The 24,883-nt window shown below is 37.6% G+C and overlaps 1 protein-coding gene across 29 annotated transcripts in view; it reads right to left on the reverse strand.

The window, feature by feature from the left end:
• AFDN (afadin, adherens junction formation factor) overlaps window positions 1-24,883 on the reverse strand; it is a 131,727-nt gene that overhangs the window by 105,726 nt on the left and 1,118 nt on the right. The gene's annotated exons all lie outside the window — the stretch shown is intronic.

The following is a 24,883-nucleotide window of genomic DNA, read 5'->3' on the forward strand; positions in this document are numbered from 1 at the left end:
CAAGAGACACTAATGTGCAACATATAAATTCACTCCAGTTGCACAATTATTGTTGCAATGTCTTGGAATTTGGTCTACAATCGTTAAATTCATACATTCTAGATCATATTGATTCAAACCCCATGTTCTACTGGATTCCAGAAAGTTATTTTCCAAAAATTACGTTAGTCAAGCAGGTTTGAAGGAATAATGCAATTTCAAAATATAGCCCAAAACGCGCTTTTGTTGTAACAAATCCTATGGAAATAGAAGGACTTCTTTTTGAACTATTATTATTTTTCTGCTCTACCTGAAATACTTACATTCCCCTCTCCTTTTTAAGAAAAAAATTGATACTTCAGGCTATATAATCAACATCTACAATATTAGTTCTGCAAAACAACCCAACCCAAATGCAAAATCTGCACTGCTGAATGAAATTTAGTGAGATCATCTGTGTCACGGGCAAAGATGCACAACCACAGGGCTTATACACAGCTTCATCTTGAGTCCACACAAACAGGAAAAAAGCTAAGGCATCTTTCTATTTATTCATACCATACATCCAGAAAAAGGCTATTAATTCACTACAGATGCGACCAAGTAGGTAGCCAAATTTACACATGAAAACACCACCCAGTTTTAGACATGATTAGAAGCATTAACTGTAACCTTTATGACCATTTAAAAGAAACACTGGGTCCATGTTGCAACTTCCAAACTGTAGAGTGCAAAAAAGGATGGGCTTTTTTAAATTCTGCCACTCAAAAATTCCTCCAGGAATTATAATTTCCAATGACTTGTTTCTTTTTTTTATTTAAAGGAATCAGACCATTCCTTAAAACCTACAAAGCAGCTTATTAATGCCGTTAGTTACCTTAACATTGGTTGATAGGACTACCAAGGGCATAGATAGCTTGGAAAAAAAATTTTTACAGTAGATTTAATACTTTGGTAAAATTTATCTGCTGATAGTCTTCTCTCTGCAAATCCTATTTAATCCTGTTGTATAATCTTTGGCAACAATTTCATCAAGCACTGTGCTTGGTGAATGACATTCAGCTTCAGTCAGATGCATTTAAAAACAACTGCTGACAAGTTAAAAAAGGTCTTTCTCGGCAGTAACACCATCAACAGTATCTCCAGACTGATAGTGATTCTGCACTCACTGTTTTGTGAAGCTTTCTTTTGACTGTTCTCATACTACAATCGAATTCTTCCATTCTAACACAAAAGCCAGTTCAAAGTAGCCCTAAACATAGAAACTGATTTCTTACAAAGGTACTTGCACAACCAAAACACTGCTTTGGTTCCGACTTTACTCCCTCACTACTGTATTTACTTTTAAATTTGTAGCAGAAGATACCATGTAGCTATCTATCAACATACAATACATTTTAATGCTCTGTACTTGAGCTGGAACCCTTCTGCTCAAGCAACAGCACTTTACCTTCCAATTACCTACCAGTTGCCTTTTCTCCTAGGGGGGTTCCACACCTGCCCCCATCTACAGTAGTGTCTATTTTGCCAGACTGGAAGCAAGTTCACTGGCTGAAAGGTCTCGCTCTGTACACAGGCTCATTCAACAAGGAAATCTGTATACCTGAATGCTTTCCTCTTCTAATAATAATAATGTGAAGGATACATAGAATAGAACATGGAATGTACTATTCCTATAGTCCTAGAAATAAATTCCCTCTAAGTCCCTAATTGCCAATTACGGGAAGGTTATGTCAGCAGAAAAATTACTGCATATGTCCTGTCTGTCCACGACTGAGGGAGAGTAGGCCATCAAGCTAATCCAATCGCAACTAGTGATTACATACATGTAAAGGGCCCTTCCCTTTCCCTACCAACCTCCACACGCCCCCCAACCTGCCACTGCCCTGCTCCAACTACATGTAATTTCAATTGCTTCAACACAAGCATTCAGGTGAACTCTAATGAGCTAGTTCAGAGAGAAAAGCCTAAGAAGAGTTAGTCCTAGTCCCCCAGTTTTACTAAGGGCTTCACCATGGAGTCATGTAAAACCCAATGCCAGCATAAAGGAGGGATTAAAAAAAAAAAATAGTCAATTGAAGAAGGGGTGAGGCGAGCACTCTTTTGCTGCTAGAAAGCCATTTTACTAGCTTAAGCTATAAATATGAAATCTCATCCTCATACTTTCCCTTTGTGTAGCTATTGACACTCAAAAAAACTCCAAGAACAATAGTTTACAGAAGCACAGAATGCCTCTGCAGATCCAGAACACTAACCAACCGGGAGTATGTTAGAGGCTAGCTTTAACTGCATCTAGCAGTAGTAAATTGGTTATCTATAAGAATTAAGGTATTTCATCATTCCTGTCTAAAGAACTATTTCACTTCTCTAAGGCTCAACAAAAAAAATATTATGAAAGTAATACTGTATTTGAAACAGTATAAAAGGCCTAAGAAATGCTATTAAAATAAAATCAGGCTATATTTCAATTAGTAAATCATTTAACTGAGAAGTCATATTTTTGTTTACAATACTACAGAACACAGCAGCTGATGTCTATGAGTAGCATTGCATAAACATAAACACAGCTTTCTATTATCTCAACTAAAAGTAACTGAATAGTAACTAAAGTTATCAAATACCAAGGTGATGTTATTTTCTACTGGAAAGAACATTTTCCCCAAAAGGTCAGGAGTCATCGAGTACAGAGTACATCAGAGCCACAATCCCTGGCTGCCAACACTACTCTCTGAAATATTTGTCATGTCCTGGCCATAAAAAGACAATACTGACAAGGATTCAGTTAACTTAGGAATGACACAAATGGTGGAGGAATTACTCGTCCAAGAGACCTTCTGTAAAACACTACATCAGATATTGTCCACATACAAATGCTGACAGTTTCACAGTCCTGAGGGTCTTTCTGAAATCCTGCAGAGATGACAGTAGCATCACTTCAACTAAACAAGCCAGAAGAGGAAAGTAAGCAGACTTAGAGGAAAAAAAGATTTGCAGAAGCAATCATAATTAAGAAAGTCTAGAAAGAAATAGGGTGGGTTAAACTTGGGTTAAAAGCTCAATTAAACCAGCTAAAAGTAACATTTACCTGTGCCACCAAATAGTCATTAAAACAAAGAAGCACTAGAAATCACCTCATAACTATGGGAGTAAAAAGCTCCTCTTCTTCTGTAATCACAGTATTTCAGCCATGGCCACTATATTTTCTCTTTCCCTCCTACTGCTTCAGTCTCTTACTCCACACTTGAGACAACAATGCAAATACAGCGACTGTGAGTAATTGGCAACATTATTCCTGATAGAGGAAACAGCAGTTGACCACTTGATTACATAGGAAGCTCCTTATTTCCTTTGCAGTTCTCTTCATAATAGCATAAATAATCTTGAAAAAGGTATCATGTGGTACAAGCATAAAGACCAATTTTAGTGACTTTTTGTCAAAAGGAATTCGGTCAGAAATCACCATTCATTTTTCAAACAATAGAGCTAAGATATATGCCCAACTTTAAAAAAAAAAGCTTGAGTTACTAGCTTATAATTGTCAATCTTACCTTCTCAAATATTTTGGGGTTGAGTCTCTAATTAGATTAAGCGTCCTGTGCAAGACTATTCATGCTTTATGAAAAATTTCTATTTCCAAACAGTAGCAAGGCAGCTTTTTTCCCCACTCATAAACACTGATAGTTCATTAAGTCTTTAAAGTGATATAAAGCATCTTGAATTACTGTTTTGTTGCAGTACCAGGTAAGTGAAGAATCTGTCTTCACTTTTAGTCATGATGAAGGGTTGAAAGGTAAGTATGGGATTGATTCAGTTGATTAAGTGTTCAAAATCTTTAAGTAGCCACAGTCACTTGCTCACTTCTCATTCAAGCATCAGAACAAATCTACTCTAACAGATCAGCAACTAAACCAAGACTACTCCATCATTCTGTAGCAGCTTGCTCCCTGTTTCAGAAAGGGTTGCCATCAGCTGCTTGCAGAAGAGTGAGGAAGTTTCAGAGGGCAGGTTGGTCAGATCACCAGTTGTAAGACCAGGTGTGTGGAGTTGGGAGGAGATAGGAACAACATAAAAGCTTAATGCTTAATCATCCTTTAAGTCATCACATAAGCATCCTGCACATTACTGCATTCTTCCTCACCCTTCCTATCCACCCCTGGCCTGGAATAATGCACTTAAAAATAAAACAATGCATTTCTGTATTTGTACATTGCTTAGACTAGGTGGCAGCTTCACTCCTAGAACTGAGGGATCAGATGGCTACAGATCTTACAGAATACAACTCGGTAGCTCCTTCAAGGGTTTGCTCATTCAACATTAAAGTTTCATATTGTCATAACATAGGCCATCTCTCTCCACCACACACTTCTGCGGCTCTCTTCAGCTGAACAGTTTCCATTTATGAAGAGAGACTTTTGAAAGGATATTTTTCTTGAGGAACTGCAGATTGTGATCTCTGAACTTCTGTGGCAAACAAGCCCTGACCTACTGACTTCCCAGAGCGCACAATAAACCTTTTAAACCACACTTTTCAGGTGGAAATCCCAGAACAAGCAGCTGGACCTGGTTACAAGCTGAAGCGGTAACTCAGATGCTAAAGAATGGGTAGCAAGTTGGCATCAAAATAGGTTTCAACATAACATGCAGGAAAGGAAATTTTAAATTTTTGTTCAAATTTAATATCAACATATAAAATTCAATGTTGAGGGTTTGGGTTTTGCTTGCTTAGCTTATTTTAGTTTTAAATTCCTGCTATGTTAATACTGGTCTTGGAACATTTACAGAATTAACAGATTGATATTACCCATATTTCAAAGTAATTTAAATTTTAATGGCAAAAATGCCCCATTGAAGCGACAAATAGTAATATTAAACATCTGTGACTAGATAAGACTATAGTCTACTTTCAAACTAGTACTTCAGCATTTCTAACCAAAAATGTTACACTATCAGCATAGCTATATTTCCATGCAATTGACATAATCTCCGTATCTAACCAACTATACCAGATGTTTTGAAGTTCTGATACCATGAAAAAAGACCTTTCTGTGGTTAAAACTAATGCTCCGCAGATACATCTTTTTTGTTTCTAAATATCACAAATGCAAGATACGTGCAGCAGCTACCACTTGCCCTAAGCAATGTGCACTGGTTTTTAGGACTTTTTTTTTTTTTTTTAAGGCATCACACAAATACCCGTATCACAGTGACAGAATTCAAACCACAAAAAATGTGAGGTTCAGTACCAAGAATTTAACTAGTATTTAATTTTGTACTGCACAAAATACAGTATTATAAAGCTAATAATAACCAAGAGTGAAAGCAGATATTATTCACAATGAAAATAATCCAGCATAACTCAATCACTGCAAGTATCTATCCCCAGTAACTGGTACAGGTGTGTGACCAGGAGAAGGAGGAAAGAGGAGCAGAAAACGGGAACAAAAGAGCGGAATTTAGACAACTTAGAATTACTTCTTGTCCTGCACTATTAGGACCTCATGCCACCTCCCACAGCAATATCATATAAGCAAACTATGTTCCTTCAATGTATGCCTAAATCAAAGGATACATAAAGTGATCTTGAAACATCAAAGTACTTTCAGTCATAAAAGTTGGGTAGGACAGGGGTAGAAAAATGCTGTGCTCAACTTTGAAAAGGATCTAAGAATTTCAGTATTCAAAGCACTCAAGCACATCTCAATGTTTTGCTGGAGGAAGTTCTTCAAGGTGGGTGTTTGGGTTTTGGGTTGGGTTCTTGTCACTTTGGTTTTTGTTTGGGTTTTTGAGCAGTTTTTTAATTCTATGGAATCCTATGAGGACAAATGCACAGTCCTTGCCCTGAAAGGGATACTATCTTGCAATAACACAGGCTCAAGAATCACTGGCTGGGGAGCATCTCTGCTAAAAAGGACCTGGAGATCTTGGTGGATAGTAAGCTGAAGATGATTCAGAAGCATGCCTTGGCAGCAAAGGCGGCCAACATCATCCTGACTTGTATTAATAGGAGGAATACAGGCTTTAGGTCAAGTAAAATGATATCCTCCTCTACCCATCAGTCCAGTTTTGGGCTGCCAATACAGGAAGGACAGGGATAAACCGAAGTTCAGCAGAGGGTCACAAGACGGTCAGGAGGCTGGATGGAGAACCATCTCAGGAGAAGACACAGAAGGAACTGGGTTTGTTCCTCCAGAAGGGATGGCTTTGGGGAGATCTACCAAGCAGCCCACAATATCTACAAGGAGGCCATCCAGAATATGCAGCAAGGATCTTAACAATAGTGTATGGTGGGAGGACAAGAGACAACAAACTTAAGTTGAAACAACAGAGGCCTTTAAACTGGATAGAAAGAAAAGCTTTTGCACCATTAGAACAATCAAGCAGTTGAGGAAGGTGCCCATAGAGCCTGGTCCTTAGGGGTTTTCAAGACCTTACTGGGTAAAGCCCTGATGGGCTTCAGGGCTGACCTTGCTTTGAGTGCAGGGTTGGACCAGAAACCTCCAGAGGTCTCTTCCAAACCAAACTGTTCTATGTTCTTATTCAAACATTTAATTTAAACAGGCTAACCGATTTTTCAAGACTATTCTCCTACCAAAAACACCAATTATTACACCAGCTAGCTTAGGCAGATATCCTTAGTTCACACAAGTTGACCTCCAAGCACGGAATAACAGAGGATGAGATCAACAGGAGAGCTCCGATACTGGGATGTCCCAACATACATGTCACAAGGAAGGCCATGAAAAAGAAGGAATGAAAAAAGCCAAATAAAGTAGTTTAAGTAGCAGCATAACATTTGCAAATTTCTCTCCAGGTATGAGTCCAACTGGTAGAGAGTAGAGACGGTAAAACCTATATAAGTGGTTCTACATATCAGGAGTCATTTCTCCAACTAATGCAATGCAGTCCATCCCAGATGTGCACACATACCATTGATCCATTTAAGATCACAGGATAATTCAGGGAGGAAGGAACCTCGGAAGTTTCCAATCCAACCTTCTGCTGAAAGAAGGGTCATCTCTGAGGTAAGCTCAGGCTGTTGCAGCTTTACCCAGTCTTGTCTTAAAAATCTCCATGGACAGAAACCACACAACCTCCCTGTGCAACCTGTCCCACTACTTGACTATTCACTGGCATCTGAGAAGTTTTATTTTGCAGAATACATTTGAGTTAGTGAAATACATGATGATATCATTTTAAATATGGATGAGGTGAACTGTAAGCCTGAGAACATTTTTTCAAATATCAGATGAACCACTGTATAGTGGCTCCAAAATCAGCTTGATCACTCTATTCACCAGCGCAAAATACTAAGACTAGTCTTTAACACATTTTCCCTTTACGACTACAAAGTGGTATTTTAAAACATAAATAGGTCATCAGGAATTTTCATGATTCTTTTAACATGTAAGTCCTGCTCATTCAAGAAAGATTATACAACCAAAAAGCAATGAAAGATCAGAAAAAGCAAAACAGACACAGAAATCTAAGGCAAGGACTCAAAAGAGGCTTTTAAAAATAATAAAATATTCCCTGCCCTCCCTATGTCCTCAAACTGGTGAGATTTCCTCAGGTTGTATATGTTACTTTTGAATACAGTTCCGTTCCGAAGTTCCAGACAAACATCTGAGTGCAAAAGGGAAAGTGATTCACCACCATCAATACCAAATTTGTTTCTATCCTGTAGTCGCTACAGGGTATGTGGGGCACAGGAGGGCAGGAGTGGGTGGAAATAGTTTTATTATTACTGTTAATAATCACCCACTAACCACAGCAGTACAACTTGACTTTGGAGGAGAACTCCACAAAGCAATAGAACATCATCAGAACAAAACAAGCCAAGAAAGCAGGAATGAAAGGAAAGCCGGGTAGACCAGGACAAAAGACAGATCAAGAGAAGAATGAAGAAACACTGGTCTAATTACATTAACAGTCTAGTTTCATGCTTCTCATTCATTCACTTCACACAAGTATAGACAGGGGGCAGAAGGAGGAAAGAAGCCCAAACGCAGTACCTGAGCTTCAGACACCAAAGGAAGCCTCTTTGTGTCAGTGTTCTTATGGAAGAAAAATCAAAATAAATAAAAAGCCCCAAATCCACAAAACAGTTAGAGGATCAGCCTTCCTCCTGCACACTTAAAAAAAAAAAAAATAGGAAAGAAATTAACAGTCTTATTCTAAGAAGAAAAACACACTTGTGGATCATCTTATCGATCTCAAAATACTATGTAACCAATGGAACTCTAAATCTCTCCTTAATTTCAATTTGCAGATGTAAGATCTTGTTTTATGAATTTAACTGGCACACCAGTATGTAGCTAGTAAATTGTATGTAACAACATGCAATGATAAAAAAAATGCCACTGTATAATTACATCTGTATGACAATGGAGATCTGTTTATATCATACAGGTCTAGGATCTGCATCTTGTGAATTAGTCACAGCACTGCTTCTAGAAACAACCACCACCAAAAATGAAGACTTTCCTAATCATTGTCAATTTCATGATCAAAAATTCTCAAGTAAACATTCACCCCAGCTGAGAGTACTAGACTAACAATTGTAATGTTTTAACATAGTAAAATCTACATGGCCTGTATCTGCCAGTGAAGAGTTGCTTCCAAACTGTAATCTGGACACCCAGAGCAGTCAAGAGGACTGCTCCTCCAGAGAGCATGGTAAATCATGTATTTGACATCACTTCTAACATGTGGATCACCCTGTCATTTTTTAGAGCAACTTCATATTTAGTAGCTATCTGAAAAATACATATGTCCACAAAAATCACACAGATGAGCCTCTCCCATTTCAGCACTATAAAAATGTGGTCCTCGTTGTTAGAAGTTTGGAAATTCTCAATACAAAAGGCATACGGGCAACTATTAAAGCAATTCATATCTGTTTCTTTTCAAATTATTTAATGCAAGAATTAAACAAGCTTTTTCTTAATGCTAAGTGAGCTACCTGAGCACTGAAGAACTAGGAAAATTAGCTCTGAGTTTTTTCCTTTCATGCAGAGAACAGTTTTTTTCATTCATCTTTTTGATTCATACCTTTCAAATGCATATCCAAGAGACAGCACGTACTTCAGCACCCGAAAGTTACAGTCCAGCAAATTATTTTTTTAATTAAATTTATATACAGCAGAAATTAGGAATAATGAAATTGACTAGTTTGACTAACCATAGAAAACAGAAATCATATTTTTAGGGTTTTGTCCTGAAATCAAACTGCCATGCAGTAACACACACATTTGGGCCTTTACAAATCGATATACATGACCAAACTATACAGAAGTCTTGACCAACTATAAGCTCACTTCCCTCTGAAGATGCTAATTTACAATGACATCACCTCCACAAGGTCCTCAATCTAAAATGTTAAGCTATAGCAATTAGAGACATTAAAAGGTAAACAAATAAATAAACAGAAATAAAGCATCTTTTCCCCAAAGCCCAATTTTTCGGAACTTCTGCTGAACACAAAAAGAAGCAAAAAAACTCTCTGTATAAGGATATAGGTCTCCATTTTGCAACCTGTTCTATTTGGACAGATTCATCCTAATAAAGTGAGATGTACTAATTTGCAATGTCAGAGTCAGAAACGGTAATTCCATCATCCATTAATCTTTAACTTCTGATCAAGAACTACTGAGCTTAGACATGCAATTCCTCCCTGTGCCACAGGCTACCCACTCTTCATCATCAGTAAGGTTTACATGACTAAGCAATGAGAATTTTCATGCTTGCTCCACAGAGAAAGTGATCTCAAGGAGCAGATTTTGACAATAATCAAGCCCAGATAACATACATTTTTATTAAAACAAGGCAAAAAAATACATATATTTTTTAATTAAGATTTGTTCCCTACTTACAAAATTCCAGCCCTCTGGAACACACTTCAGTTTTAGGAAAAAAAAAAAATATGCTTGAAATGCTTTTCACTCTGAAAATACAATCTAAATCTCCGAATACACTGAAGTAAATTTTGGTTTGCAATTTGCAGCATTTAAATTTTCTATAATCTGTCTCAGGTATACAGAAAATATACATACCATATTTTTTAAAAATATAGAATAACAAAGTGAAAAGCACTTCCCCAGTCAAGAAGGTATTTGCACTGGGGAATCCACCCATGAAGGTGCTTCATTTTATTCTTCACATGGCCCATTTGATTACCGAAGGAGCTGTGTTTTGAAAAGCACTACCAACTCTATTTTAAGGATTTCTTTTAGGTCAGCAAATGACTGTTTTTATCATGTAGCACTGGTTAACAAAACTGGTCTCTGCAGTTGTGTTAATCATGAGTCGCCAGAAGAGTTTGCCAGTGTACTGTGCATGAATTCTTACTTTCAGCAAGTCCTACACTTCTGCCCAGTAGGTAGCTTTGCAGCCAGTGACATGGCTTATATGTTTAGTTTAACTCCACGTAGGAAATTCCCACCTTTCCTTTGTCACCACCACATTGCAAAAACCTACCAGAAAGTAATTGGTTCCTTACTTTCAAGCATTTTCTTGCTCTGAAATACAATTCTATCAAATAACCTTAATTTTATTCTTATCAAGGGGCTGCCATTGCAATGGCACACGGACCAAGGACAAGTTACAATACAAACATTAATGCAGATGATTAACTGTGAACAGGACTATTTCCAGTTTAAACAGGCTCAGATTACAAAAGCTTTTAGTAACTTGGTTTAGCTTGCTCAGATATTAAAACATAGTTAATGAAGGCATTAAGTGATACTACCATGCAAGATTTCAAGTATATTCTGACTCACTGTGAAACAATTTAGGCTTTAACTGGTGGTGTTACTCAAAGATTCTTTTTGCTGCAAATCAGGATTAACGTGGCTGAGAAGTTATGCCAAAAGACAGGTCTATCCTCTTATTAGTGAGAGCATGTCACAAGACTATGAAAAGATGACCAAAAATATTAAAAAAAACAACACTCAAACACGACCAACAACTGTCAAGAAGCAAAGACTGCAGTATACAAAAGTAGAAAGGTTTTTAAAAATATAAGGAGTCTCTAGTCTCTTTTCCTCTTATTAAACAACCAATAATCTGTCCCAGTGTGATATGTGTGTGGGATACTGGTTTGTTTCTCTACTACTGAGGACAGTAAGCTTTTCCAGGCTTATTTGTATAATATTTTATTTGTACAGACATAAACACAAACAAACAAAACAAAGAAAAAATCATGCACATTTAATATATTCTTAGTTCACACAGTATTATCCATATTGTGTATTTTTATCATCCACAATGAGAAGCAAGCTTTCTTTAGGTTCAGAGTACCTAATCCTAAAGATTAGGTACTCTGAACAACTTGTTCAAGAAGAGTTTTTATTATTATTATTGTTGTTGTAAAGCATTTGGGGATTTTTTAGTTTTTTCTATATTTAGTATTCACTTTAAGAATGTTAACAAAACACATATACTTGTCTTAATGAGCAGTTTGAATACCAGAAAGTTACACATGTGGAAAAGAGAAATTGTTCATCAGGTTCAAAATTTTAGTTACTTATTTACTGAAATGACAGTCTTATATAGATTTGATATTGTCTTTTTGAAACAAACAAAAAAACCAAACCATAGTTTAAAATTATTCAAGTTACCTATGAAGATACATAACCTGTATGTATGCTGTATGCATACATTCTCACTGTAAGCAGATAAATATACCTACAAACAGGAAACTGCATACATGCATAAATATCAGGCTTTTCTTTCTGGCTCTGTAATAATCAAATTTACAACACAGTTTTCAACACGTCACTTCATGTATCTGCATCGTTGTTTTCCCATCTCACTGTCCTAAAGACATTATAACAAAGTGAGAATGCTAGATGTCTTTCACACAGACACAAAATGGTTTAAGAGGCTACAACTACACACAAGTAGGAGTATGATCTAAGCAATCTCATTTTGCTGAATATCATGCAGAAGCACTCTTAAGCCAAAAAAAAAAAAAAAAAAAAGTACTATCATTGGGTTCCAAACATTTTTGATTAAGCATTGCCTTCTTTCACTAATTGGACTCAAAATCACTCATTACGTAAAAAACTTATCATCTATGTTCTACCTACAAAACTGTTTTAGACATGTAGTAATGTAATGTAAATGTAACGGAAGAGTCAGACTACCCTGTTCTCTCCTACTGGCACAGATAAGCAGGAAAGCTCAGTAATACAGGGGAAAAAGAAAAAAAAAAGTAGGAAAAAAAAAAGTCCATTTGTGTGTAGCAAGTAAGCAGCTTTTTCCAAATGCAGTAAGCTTTAGCAAAACCTAAACTTGTCAAATTGTTTTTCATTTCACATAGATTTCACATCTGTAAACATGGAAAGAAATTTTTGAAATAAACTAAGCACCAATTAAAATGTTATCAACATTTAAAGACACTGAAGTCTGATGGATGTTGTGGGTGGAGGATAAGGCAGAGAAAGGACCGGCCAAAGTTTTGAAAACTACAGAAAATACCACCATACAAATTTAACTGCTACTGTTCAGCACTTCTGGATACTGTGAAAGCAGTAAGGATCAGCTCAAAGCAACTGCTAAACATTAGCAGCAGAAAATCCCATTGCTGCCTTTCACTATCATCAACACCGTAGAGCTGGATGAGAATCAAAAATGGGACAGTTCAGGGTTGCAGAAGACAACCTCCATGACGGCAATCAGATGGCAGTGATGGGAGGAAGAGGTTCAATGCTACCAGCTTTCTTTCTGTGCTTCCGAAGTGCTGAGAGGCGGGTGAAGAACTGGCCGCGGAACTGAGTATGTACGTACATGTGAAACTATTCATCCTCTTTTAGAGCTGCTGAGGTGGAAGAGGCTCCACATTACTGATCTATCAGCCATGCCAAAGAACAGTGTTCTTCAATACTTTACTTCAAAAAATTACGGGTATAAAGGTATCACAAATATACTGGTATCTCACTCTGCTTGCAGACTTCCACTACAACTGATAATGTCACAGTATTACCTTGGAGATGGAACTAGGAAAAAATTGTGTAACAGCATCAGAGCAACTGCCTTGGCCATTTTGCACTATAAAGAAACACCCTGTTTACCCTCAGGATTTGGCTAAATTTAGCTCTACCTGCTGTGAGTACTATCCTAATTACCTTTGAGGTGGTTAGGAAGGAATTTTTCCCCTTGGTGTAAGATTCCCTTCTCAGCAGCTGAGGAATTCAATGCAAAGTTAATCCAGAAAACTCATTCTGTCTTTACCTAGCAGGTACCCAGAAGAGATGACACTCAAGGTGAGAGCATATTAGATGAAGTAATCCTCTCCAAAACAAGGAAAACATACACATATATGGTTTTAACAGTACAGCAAGCAAGAAATAAACATCTTTTCTCCCCACTCTTTTAGAAGAAATGCCCACTGTAACAGCCACCACCAGCGCAGGGACTAGCAGGTTATAAAGAGGCCCGACTGCAAAAGTTGAGCCGTTCCAAACTCCAAAGTCCACATGGCACGTACCAGAGGACTAGCTGATCAGTAATCTCACAGGAAGCTACTGACAAAGCTGGATAAAGTCATGCTCCCAGGCTCTTTCTGAAGCCTATGTAGCAGGATGAACACATCCCAAGACTGTTGTAATTGACATTTTTCACCCCAGGTAGACAGCTGGAGGCGCCCAGTTTAGGGTTGCGGAATTGAGAATTTTGGGGCTGAGTCAGGGTCGGGGGGGGGGGGCAGGAAAAATGAGAGAGAAGGTTTCTACATAGGTTTACTGAGAGAGCTGATCACTGCTTTTATAATGATAGACATGGATATTTATGAGCATCCACGCACACAAGGATGCTGAAAGACCTGGAGGCAAGCATGGAACACTGAAGATAAGACAGACACTTAAGTGCTGAGTTTCAATAGCTTTTTACAAGCTTCAGACTATCACTATCAGAGTGTTGTACAATTGTTTCAGTACATGACTCTCACACCGGTACAATGCTATCCAAGTTTTGTGCTGCCATTTGACACATCACTCAAGATGAATGAAGATTACTTCAGGAAGGCAAAGTTTTCAAATTTGGCTAAGGTCTCATCCATTTGATGAACTGATTTTCTGAGTTCACACAACCTTAATGTAGAAGAAAAAGCAAAGCATGAAATGAGTATCCCAGAGCCTGCAGCAGACTGCAAACTTTTTCCAACAAGAAAAATTAGCAACTCCTTCAGAACTACTAACACTCAAGATACTGAGTCTGTGTCAGATTGTTAAGATATTTTCATGATTACTACTTCAGAAAATTCTACTAGGATTTTGAACACTGTAAAATTTTACCACTGTAAGGTCCCACAGACCCTACCTTGCAGGCCAACTTTAGGCAAAAGATACAGACAGAAATCAGAAGGTAACAGAAAACCAGATTTTTCACTCTAAATCCTGAGAAAGGCTCTAGGATAAAAACGATATCTTTCTCCTTCCACATTTTTTTCCTAATAAATGGTTAGAACACTTGAGACAGACTGCAAACCCAACTTATGTCTTGAGCACTTCCTGGGACTGACAATTTCATCACTTTGAGATGGTTAGGCCTTTACATGCTTGTAGATGGCTTGCTTCAGTGAATATGCCAATAGTCAGTGCATAAAATTATTTCATTGTGGTGGGGTTTTTTTAATTGTTGTCTACATATCAGTCCTTATCTGCCTGAAAACAGTTGGCTATAGGCTTAACAGCTGAATTTATTGAAATAGTCCCTCTCGCACTATGGCAACAACTAAAAACACTCTTGTAATACTAGATACAATTTCAGTATTTCTGGAGACTACCAAAAATATTTCAATACATCTCTTACACAAAACAAAGAAGGGCTTTGTTAGAGCATTTCATCAATTTTTGAAGGAGGAAACAGTTTTTTGGCCTTTTTATTTTTTAAAAGCTTCAAAGCCAAAGCATTAGATCGCTAAATAGTATAATCTTAAGTAATTCCACTTTTGAGTTTTCCAACTATACAGCAAACACTAGACATAATAGGCAATCCACGAAAACTACTTAGCAGGACTGAACAATGTTTTCATTACTAAACATTGTCTTTCCATCACAATTTTCAAATTATTTTCCTTTTCCAGATAAGAAAAGTCTATCCCAGTCTTGCAATAGCCAGAATAAATACAGTAAGTGTTAAAGAGCTCTTTTAAAAATTCCATTCTGTCTACATTGCAAATAAATAGTATTCATATTCAGTAAGGCTATCACTTTAAATGGAAACAACTTAAATGTTTCCTAATAAAACATCCAGCATTCTACAAGAAGCATGCAATGCTTGGATATGATCCGAATGTAGTTTTTCTCAACATAAAATAAAATAGCCTTTATAATATCACTTATCAATGCAAAGCTTTCTAAAACACAACCTGGTACAGTTCGGTTTGTTTCCACATAAATATCTTTCTGTCCAGGAGGACACTGTATCACAGACAGCACTGTCCTGATATTTGTTAAATAAAGAACATGGAATAATTATTTTAAAATTGAGAACAACAAAATGGTTGAAGGGCACTTTTCAATTTCAAGTTGATGTACTGCTCCAAGTAGAGCACCTTCTGGGAAGGCAGAGGGAGGGAGACACCTTTCTTGCTGTGGTCATCGTGGGAGGGTTTCTTCGTTGTTTGAACTCTTTTGCTCAACCACAGGCTATGCAACAGCCCGTAATCTTCTTTAAGAAGGTGGATTCTGATCTTTCACTGGGTTTTGTGAGCAATACAATATGTGTGCAAAAGCACGGCACTGTGATTAAACCATTTATCTGTCTGTAAGAAAACAGTCAAGTGTGGACTGACAAGACCACTCACCTGACGAAGCGGAAGCTCTACTGAACAGCTCCAGGGGTGCCTGCAAAACCTAAGCACTGAAACTTTAGTTCATAGATACAGCTATGGGCAACATACTTTGTTGGTCAAATGTTGTTGCCAGACAACTCATTCTTTCACATTTTCCCCACTGTGAAGGTACTTTCACTGCAGAGTAGACCAGAAATTCAGCCATGCCCTGGGATGCAATAAATCAAGGGCAAGTCTTGTAACAATTCATCAAGAAACGAATCTAGTACTAGTTACTAAGTTATTGTGAGAGTTTTCATATTCCTTAGTTCTAGTTACAAGTACAAGTAACAATAAAAACTATGAACAAAAAACCCACAACCACCAAGCTACCCTGGAGCCATTAACATATAACATCATTTTTGTTTCAGTTTGCCACCACTCCATAGCATCCAGTGCTGTATTACACAAAACCTATGCTACAATATTTACCCAAGATTTGAGCTGGCATTAGGAATCATTTATTTGAACAGATACTCAATTTCCAATTACATTGCAAACCAGCAGGTTTTCTAATGTCCTTGAGAAGAATCACTATAGTAACTCCTTACCTTTTTTTTTTCTTCTAAGTGCACTATATCTTACACTCAGAATACATGAGTAAAATTAGAAATCCATTGATAATTATTCTTAAGATACACCAAGCTACATTTAAAAAAAGCTTAAACCTTGCAAAGTTGGTATGTATTTTCTGCTTGATTGGAACAGATGACATGGTTGTACAAACTTACAGAAGAGGAGCATACACAGTTTCAGCAGTACAATCAAACTTTATGAACAGATTCTTCTATTTATATGATGAAATTAAAAGACAGATTAGAAATATGTGTATCAGAGTATTATTTATATCTCCTAGGGTCCCATTTGCACTTACAACTAACACCGTATATTGATCTTCTAGATCAGGGGTCCTCAAACTACGGCCCGCAGGCCAGATACAGCCCCCCAGGGTCCTCAATCCGGCCCCCGGTATTTACAGAACCCCCCCGCCGGGGGTTGGGGGGGGGAAACCAAGCAGCTGCAGATGACTGCCTGCCACTTCATCCGCGCACCGGCCCCCTGGTTAAAAAGTGTGAGGACCCCTGTTCTAGATGACCACCCTAGCCCTAGGACTTTTTTTCCAGTTCTTTCAGGATTCAGACTCTAAAGACATTTCCAGAAGTAATTAGTGATCTATAGCAAAATTGTCCAAGACAGACCAGGGCAATTAACAACCCTGTCATGCTCCGTGTGGAGAAAAATGAAGAACGCAGTATCTAGACAGATGGCTGCTTCGTAAGGAGACAAAAATTAAGGTAGTATCAGAGGAATGACTCCCTGGTAAGAATATCTGGGCTAGAAGATGATCTGAAGAGTAGTTGAGCAAAGCGTTCAACTTACAGGTGAGCACACAAAGAAAGAAAACAGCTCTATAATACCTAATGAAATATAACATACGGTAATACTAATCAGCTGATAACCTTGAGGCTAAAGCCTGTAACAGAAGTAGATGATCAAAGTCCTGAAGTATTACACAAAATGGTTTTACCAAGTTATACATATCTAAAAGAAAAAAAGTCACCTAAGAATAAGAAGGTATCAGCAAAAGAGGCAAGTATTGGAAAAAAAGAAGTGATGAACATTGGACTTCATGTCAGAGCAGATTTTTTTTGTAGTTTTACTACAGAACCAAACTAGACAGCAATGAAAGGCAGAAAATTGCAGTTTGGTGATTGAGTGCAACCAATCACATGGAAAATTTATCCTCCACCCCCACCCCCAACTCTCCCGCAAAAAGTTATGTTAGAATCTCATATATTTGTTCGTTATGCTGAAGCTCACAAGGGATGATATAGTCCAGGAAGATGGAGTGAATGAATCTTACTGCTAGACCTGAACTTCTACTACAAGAGTTTTCTCTTGTCTCCTGTTTTCATCTTGGTTTATTAAGTTTCTAGACAGAGACAGTTACAGAAAAGAAGTAATTTTTACCTGCAATTAAAGATAGGGGTGAGGAGAATCTCTGCAGAGTGTTTAACTAGAATTATGACCTACGTCATGCATGCATCCAGAACTATCTAATAGCTAATTTGGTTTAACCTGATAACATTTGCTGAAAAAGAAAAAAAGTTAGCTAAAGAGCATTTCTGACCCCTCAGTCGTAAAGATAAAGCAAGACCAAAAAAAACCTCACTGTGATACACACCTTGATTACAGAAAACACCGAGCAACAACTCAGGAAAGAAAAGATAGGAATATTTCCTTTACAAAGGCCACTGAACTGAATGAAAATGCTAAAAATTAGTGTTGTTACTGTAAATTTACCTTCAATTTCCCATTCTTAATTGCTTAGCAAATAATAAAAATTAAAGGATCATCTTGATACAAATCAGCAAAGTTTACATTTCCTTCTTTGAAAACGACAACACAGGAGCATGGAAGAAGGTAGAGAGACAAGACAGTAAAGGAAACCTAAAAAATTATAAAACCCAATGGTCCTTGAGCATTTTCACTTTCAAAGATCTTGATTCCTTCCAGAATGAGAAATGTATTGTGCTATATTTTTACAAAACCTCAAAAAAATTACAGGAAGATGTGTGTTCAACCTTATTTACCATTTTGGATCTTGAAGTTAACAAACTAGATAGCAGACAGTTGTTTATGTGGCAATTCTTAACTCTGCTATGAGCTATACTTAATGCAACATGCTGCCCTCCTACCTTCATCTCAGCTACTTAACAAACATAATTAATGCAAATACATTGCTTAACAGTACTGAAATCGTTCATATGTTGGGGTTTATATCCAGTTAAAGAAAAAACTATCCTACAATGTTGTTGCATTTAAAGCCAGCAGCTGATTTTTTGGAGGTAAAAATTATGTTGTGAGGAGAAAAAAATCCCCAAAATCCACGTAACAACTTTAACTGCAGAAATTAACAGGCTCTAGCCTTTTCAGAAGCTAAAAGCAAAATCCCATACATCTCTATTCACTGAAATGAGCACTCAATATATGTTTTATAGGTAAATATTTTTCCTAGCCAAAAACCTCTCAAAAAAATCAAGAATTACCAAAGTAGGGCTTTACTCAAATACACTTCAGAAGAGGCCTCCATTAGCGAGAAGTTCATTTTGAAAAGACAGAGCAAAACCTGGAATATCTGCTAAATTTGACTTTACTTGGGTTTATCATAACACTAAGTTTATTACTTCACACCATGATTTTCAATTTCACCTTCATCAGAACCACTGGTCAAAACCAGAAGTTATTCTTTATGTAACACACTGAATTTTGCATAGCCACTACCTATTATCCTTCATTTGTAACAAAGCAACTTTTCAAACAAACACTGACAGAAAGATAAATTCCGAGTGGTTTCTTACGATCTACATCCTTACCACAAACACCAGTTCACTTCAACTTTTTTAACAACTTCCAGCTAAGTTTTAGTTTTCCTTACCCTGTTTAGATGATAAAAGCATGTATGGTCAAAAGCAAGATTTTATGAATTATAAAGCAAGGTTTTCCACAAAAATTACGTTCCATTCATTTTATTTTAACCTTTCTGAAAGGAAAAGTTTTGTCAGACCCCGCCCCACACACACACACACTTGTGCAAACAAAGTAAATCCCTACCATATCCAGAAGACTAGGGGTTTTTTCAACTGAAAAATGCTGTTTGTCAATAGCATTTTAGCCAGGGAACAGATTCACACATCAGGAGGGAATTCTTAAAGCCAGTATGACTGAACTGTATGGACCTAATTAGCCACTAACTAAAGAAATAACTTAGAATTAACAAAGAATATTAAAAGCACAGCATCAAGCTTCTTCCTAGAAATATTTTCATTACATTATGTTTTCTGTAGTTTGCAGTCAAGATCTTAATTCAAACAACTTATCGTACTTTAGATAGTAATGATTACATTTCATTTGTAAAGACAGATTATTCACTTTTATGCAGTTAAAAGAAAACTGGTCCTTTTGATGCTAATGAGGAGACTTCTCCCTTCCCGACTTCTTTTCTCCAGCCATTTCAATGCAGAACTGGAACTCAGACTTAGTAAGCTGCCATTAGAAATTGCTCACCTCTACTTAATGCTGCAGTGTTTTTACCTCCTCTTCAACTGTGTCTGTTTAGTGGTAGTCATTACTGAATAGTCTGCTCACTAAGAAGCACAGGCACCAGTCCTTAAGATTCCAAGCCACCTTTCCAGACTGGGTACTAGCTTAAATATTTGTTGCAAAAAGAACTTATTTTCCATATCATAGGTTTGGAAAACTTAAAACGACAGTATTTTCAAATATATTACCAGTTATCAAGATCAATACAGTCTGCAGAGCTGCACCAGTTAAAACTACTGAAGCTGTGGAATTCAACGTGTGGAGAAGGCACAAGCATTTCTACCATTTACATTAAGTTTCCCTACCTCCTGCTTGCACTTCTACTACCAGTATCATGCACAATGTGATAGGCACAATCACTGGTAATCCCAGTGTTAAAACACGAGTCCTTTTAAAAGTCTCAGAGCCAGATTTTTCGAAGTCTACAGGTGAGCAGCCATGCATACAGGAATCTGCAGGGGGTTAAAACCGAAAAGATTCCAAATTTTTATTGCTTTAACTAGATTTAAACAACAAGCTTGCATAACTACTTCGAAAAGACCACGAACCTATATAACACCACTTAGTGAACCACAATCAGATCTGAACCCAAAGAACAAAGACAAAAATTGCATCAACCCTAAAATATACTGTCATCCAATGTACTGTGCATGATTTTCTGTGAATAGATTGCCTATTTGTATTCAAAGCCAAATAAAAGAATTTAAAACATGCTGACTGGACCAAATGTATGTAACATGAAAACAAGGGGGAAGCCAATGTAAAAAACCCAACAAAACCAAGAACACTCCGAACAAAAAAACTCCACCTCATTCTGAAGAGTTTATTGTAATATCTTGTTGCTAAGTGTTACACAAGTTACTTCAGATAAAAAAAAATAAAATCATCAAATAGCCATAAAGACCTTCCAAATACTACTTTTTTTTTTTTTTTAATTATGACCATTTAAAAATACTTCATTAGGAGTCAACTCTCAACACAAAGCATTTTACTTCTCTAAGCTTTTTGATTAGACCTTTCTACTTTTGCTAATATGCAAGTATGAGGTCAGTTTAGAACAGCTTTCTCCATCGGAAAGCAAAACTACAACAGATCAGTGTTTCCAACAACAATCCCTGAACCCATGGGAAATTACCAAAGAAAACCCACCTGTTCTAAAGTGTCCATCTCAAAAAATTAAATGCAATTTACATTCCTTATCCACAAACCATGTTCAGAAAAACCAGTGTTCTTCCTCTCATATACAGTTCTCCAAGCATACGCTAAAGATAAAACCTTATTTTGTCATCAAGTTCAACAATAATTGTCTAGTTCACAAATGGCATCTTAAACCAAGCCTTAAATGCTTTCAGGAGGATTTATTCTAGTCAATAAACAGACTAGTCTACAGTGCCTTTGTTTTCCTTGCTCTCCCCCAAAATATCCATATGCAGTTATTTTATATACTCAGTCACTTAATTCCAGTAAGCACTTTAATTGAAGAAAAAAAAAGTGTATAAATGCAAAATAAGGTTTTATCTACAAGACTCTGAATAACTGTGCACTTGTTACCCAATCATTACTTCAAACTTACTCCTTTTTGTAAACTTTCGGTACTATAATCACCCAAGATGTCAATCAAGATCAAAACATCAACTTATTTCCTACTGCAAAAGATCTGGGTCTTTTTACTGTGCTTCTATCCTTGGGGCCAGGTGGGGTGTAGAAAAAAAACACAGGCAAGCCAAATAGTAAAAACATCCACACATTTGTTTAATACAATGAACAGAAAGGGGAAGCAGATTTAAGGCAAAGTGTTAATACACTGTTTCATTTTGACTCTGAGTGTTGATCTATCTACAAACAAAAGCATGATTCACTTCACATTTCCCCAAAACCTGCTATATCTTTCTTAGACTTGCAGGAGCGAGTAGCTACCTCATCATTTAAAGTAGTGACAGTAAAGCTTAATCAAGTTTGAATTAATATCAGTATTACATACTTATTTAGGAAAGCTTTGTACCTAGCATCATTCCTGACAACATTTGAGAATACATAATATTGGCTGCTAGAACTTTAAGAACAGAGGTTTTAGTTTTGTTCATTTATAAGCTTCTGAAGCCACAGAGCTTCTCCCAGCTACTTTTTGAATAATAAAAAAAAAATCAGAATTAATATAATGCAAATCATTAACAGATTTCTCAGAACAGCAACTAGTGTTAGAATAGGTAAATACCTAATGAAGTTAAAACTACCACCTTGCTCTCAATCCACAAGTAATTTCAGTGAAAGCATGTGAAGATACGAAAACCTCACTCCTAAGAAGTCTTCCTTCACATGGGATACAGATGGAGGAATACTCAACTTCAAGCATAGAACAGAAAGTTCCCTTTATCCCCATTTTGCTGGGCAAATGTAGCACTGAATGACCTGAGTAACTTCCTAACACACAAGTTAAGAAAAAGTTACTAACAGAACTCAACAATATATCCTACCCAAGGCCCTTGCTTTTCAAAATCTTACAGGCTTTAAAAAATAATTTGTGCATAACTCTCAAAAGCAGCAAGTAGACAAATGGATCTCTAATCCCTTAGGATGTATCTACACAATAAAATATTAACAGGAATTCAAACTGATTCATTTCATGAAGCACTTCTCTGAAAAAAACCCACACATTTAAATTACTTTCAAAATACTACTCTATACATTCAAAACCAAGTCTCCACCACTGAATGGAGATTCAAGTGATGAGGACCCAATAGATTTAGAGCAGCCACGCCTCACTAAAGGATTACACTTTTGAAACTAACACCAAGGTACATCAGTAGGTTACATGTGAGTACCTTTCACTGTCACTGCTTAAGCTATACGGTCAGAACTCTATAGTCAATTTACATTAGATTTCACTTTTCCTTTCCTTTTCTGAAGGATCTCCCTGAAACCCTATTATTAAGGAAGTGATTAGCTCCTCTGGAAAATCCTACTCTTGCTATACAGGAAACCTAACAGACAAGTCACTTAAACCAGATTGTTTACACTGAAGAAATGCCTGGAGAATCACTATAAGGCATCAAGTCTCGATATTCTAAACATGATATATACAGCCAGAAGCTCCCGGGCGACAGTTTGCAGTACAGGCACGTGCCAGTTGCAAAGTTAACATCGCAGGCCAATGACCATGTCTGAACAGTTTAAAATGATCCACGTGACCCAGCTCAGATATACCCAACCAAAAGTCATATCCAGGTTACTGCATCTTCACAGATGCCATGCATGCTGCAGCCCCTACAATAAGCAAGACATGCCTTACGGTCAAGCTGAGACTGGAAAAGCAGGGAAAACAACAGAGGATTGTCAGCTCCCAAGCAGTTTAGTAAAAGGGCTTTCATTTAAGCTGATAAATAGTACACATGTGAATCGCACCACCAACTGGGTTGAAAATATTGCCAATTTTGGGTCAGCTCAGGGTTAATAGTGAAAAAAACGCAAACATTTGTATTTGTAATTACCCAGAAGGAAAATATAGTTTCTCAATAAAACTGTTACCTACTGCCAGTTTGTTGTAAATGCACCTGCAGTCTTATTAAACATTTTTAGAACCAGGAGTCTAAAAAGCTCAGACATTTAAACAGATATGCATGCACTTAATTTTTACTATCAGTAGTTCAACTGAAATAAACATCATTGACAGCAGTAAGTATCCTCCTATACAGGTTCAGAGGCTTAACTGCAGAGGTGTGGAACTACTGCAAGTAAAATTCTATTTCTTTTCATAATAACTATAATGAAGCTGGTAGCTTTTTGTGCAAAGTCTATTTAATTATAATAAACATGTACAGCTGACCTAAAAAATGCTAGGATTTCTTAAACTACTTACTAACCAAACTACAGAAGCACAATTTGACATAAACACAAAGAAAATAGGTTGGAGTCAGAACGTGTTGGGAATGGACAAAGGTATTAATCAGACAAAAAATAAGCCACAGTTAGCAGTCAACCTGCAGTTCCAGAAAGACTGTGCTATGTTCTCAGATGCAATCACGAAGGCTCCTTCACACTAGCATCAGCCCACTTTTTTGAACAAGCGACTGTCAGCCAACAGTGATACTGTTAAAACCTATGCAATATAAGCAAGGAGCTTTAATCATGATAAATATTGCCAGATGTAGGAAATAGTCACAGAAAACTCTCATCTCGGCATTCAAGAAATAGCTTGCAATGAGCAGAACTGAAAACACCCGAAGCGATTCTTTTCGAGCTCTCAGAGCCTTAACAACCTTACAATCGCTTTCAAGACTTTTTCGTGGCTACACCAGCAGCCAGCACCTGGGCGCAGAAGCGGGAGCAAGCTCCAAAGCCCAAGCCAACGTGATTTCTGAGAGGCTTGTGTTAATAAACAACCAGGACCAGGGCCAGGCCAAGAGCAAGTGTGAATTTCCTCCTTTTCCCCGGGAACACGCACATGACCAGCCTCCACCCTCCGAGCAGGGAGCGCTGTCACACACAAACAGGGCTGTAACCTGCCTCCCCAGCCCTCCCCCGCCGCCGCTTTCAAACCAGACCCACAGCACGAACCAGCCAAAGGGAACATGACAAGGGGTAGCGGTAGGGTGTGGTTTGGCCATTGCTTTTTATAAAAAGAGCAAAAGCCAGCCTCCCTCAGCCATCAGAAACACCCATTTCATTAGGAAGAAATTACCCACTGTGTTTTTCCAGTACAACACGTGAACTCGGGACTACGAACCTGCTCCCGATATTTACTTTACACAGAGGGCTGGCAGCCTTCGGAGACGGGGAGCCGAAGCGCTCCGTCCGTCACGCCCTGGGAGAGCCACCCCGGGGATTGCACCAGCGGCCCGGACAGCCGCTGGAGTAGAGCAGGTTGCTTCCCAAGAGGCGCCTTCTGCACAAAGCCGAGTATTTAAAGAAACAAAAAAAAGCAGCAACAACTAAAGCCCACCACCACCACCAGACTGCTCAGCCCTC

This window comes from Falco cherrug, chromosome 6 (assembly GCF_023634085.1).
Source record: "Falco cherrug isolate bFalChe1 chromosome 6, bFalChe1.pri, whole genome shotgun sequence".
NCBI classification, from domain to species: Eukaryota; Metazoa; Chordata; class Aves; order Falconiformes; family Falconidae; genus Falco; species Falco cherrug.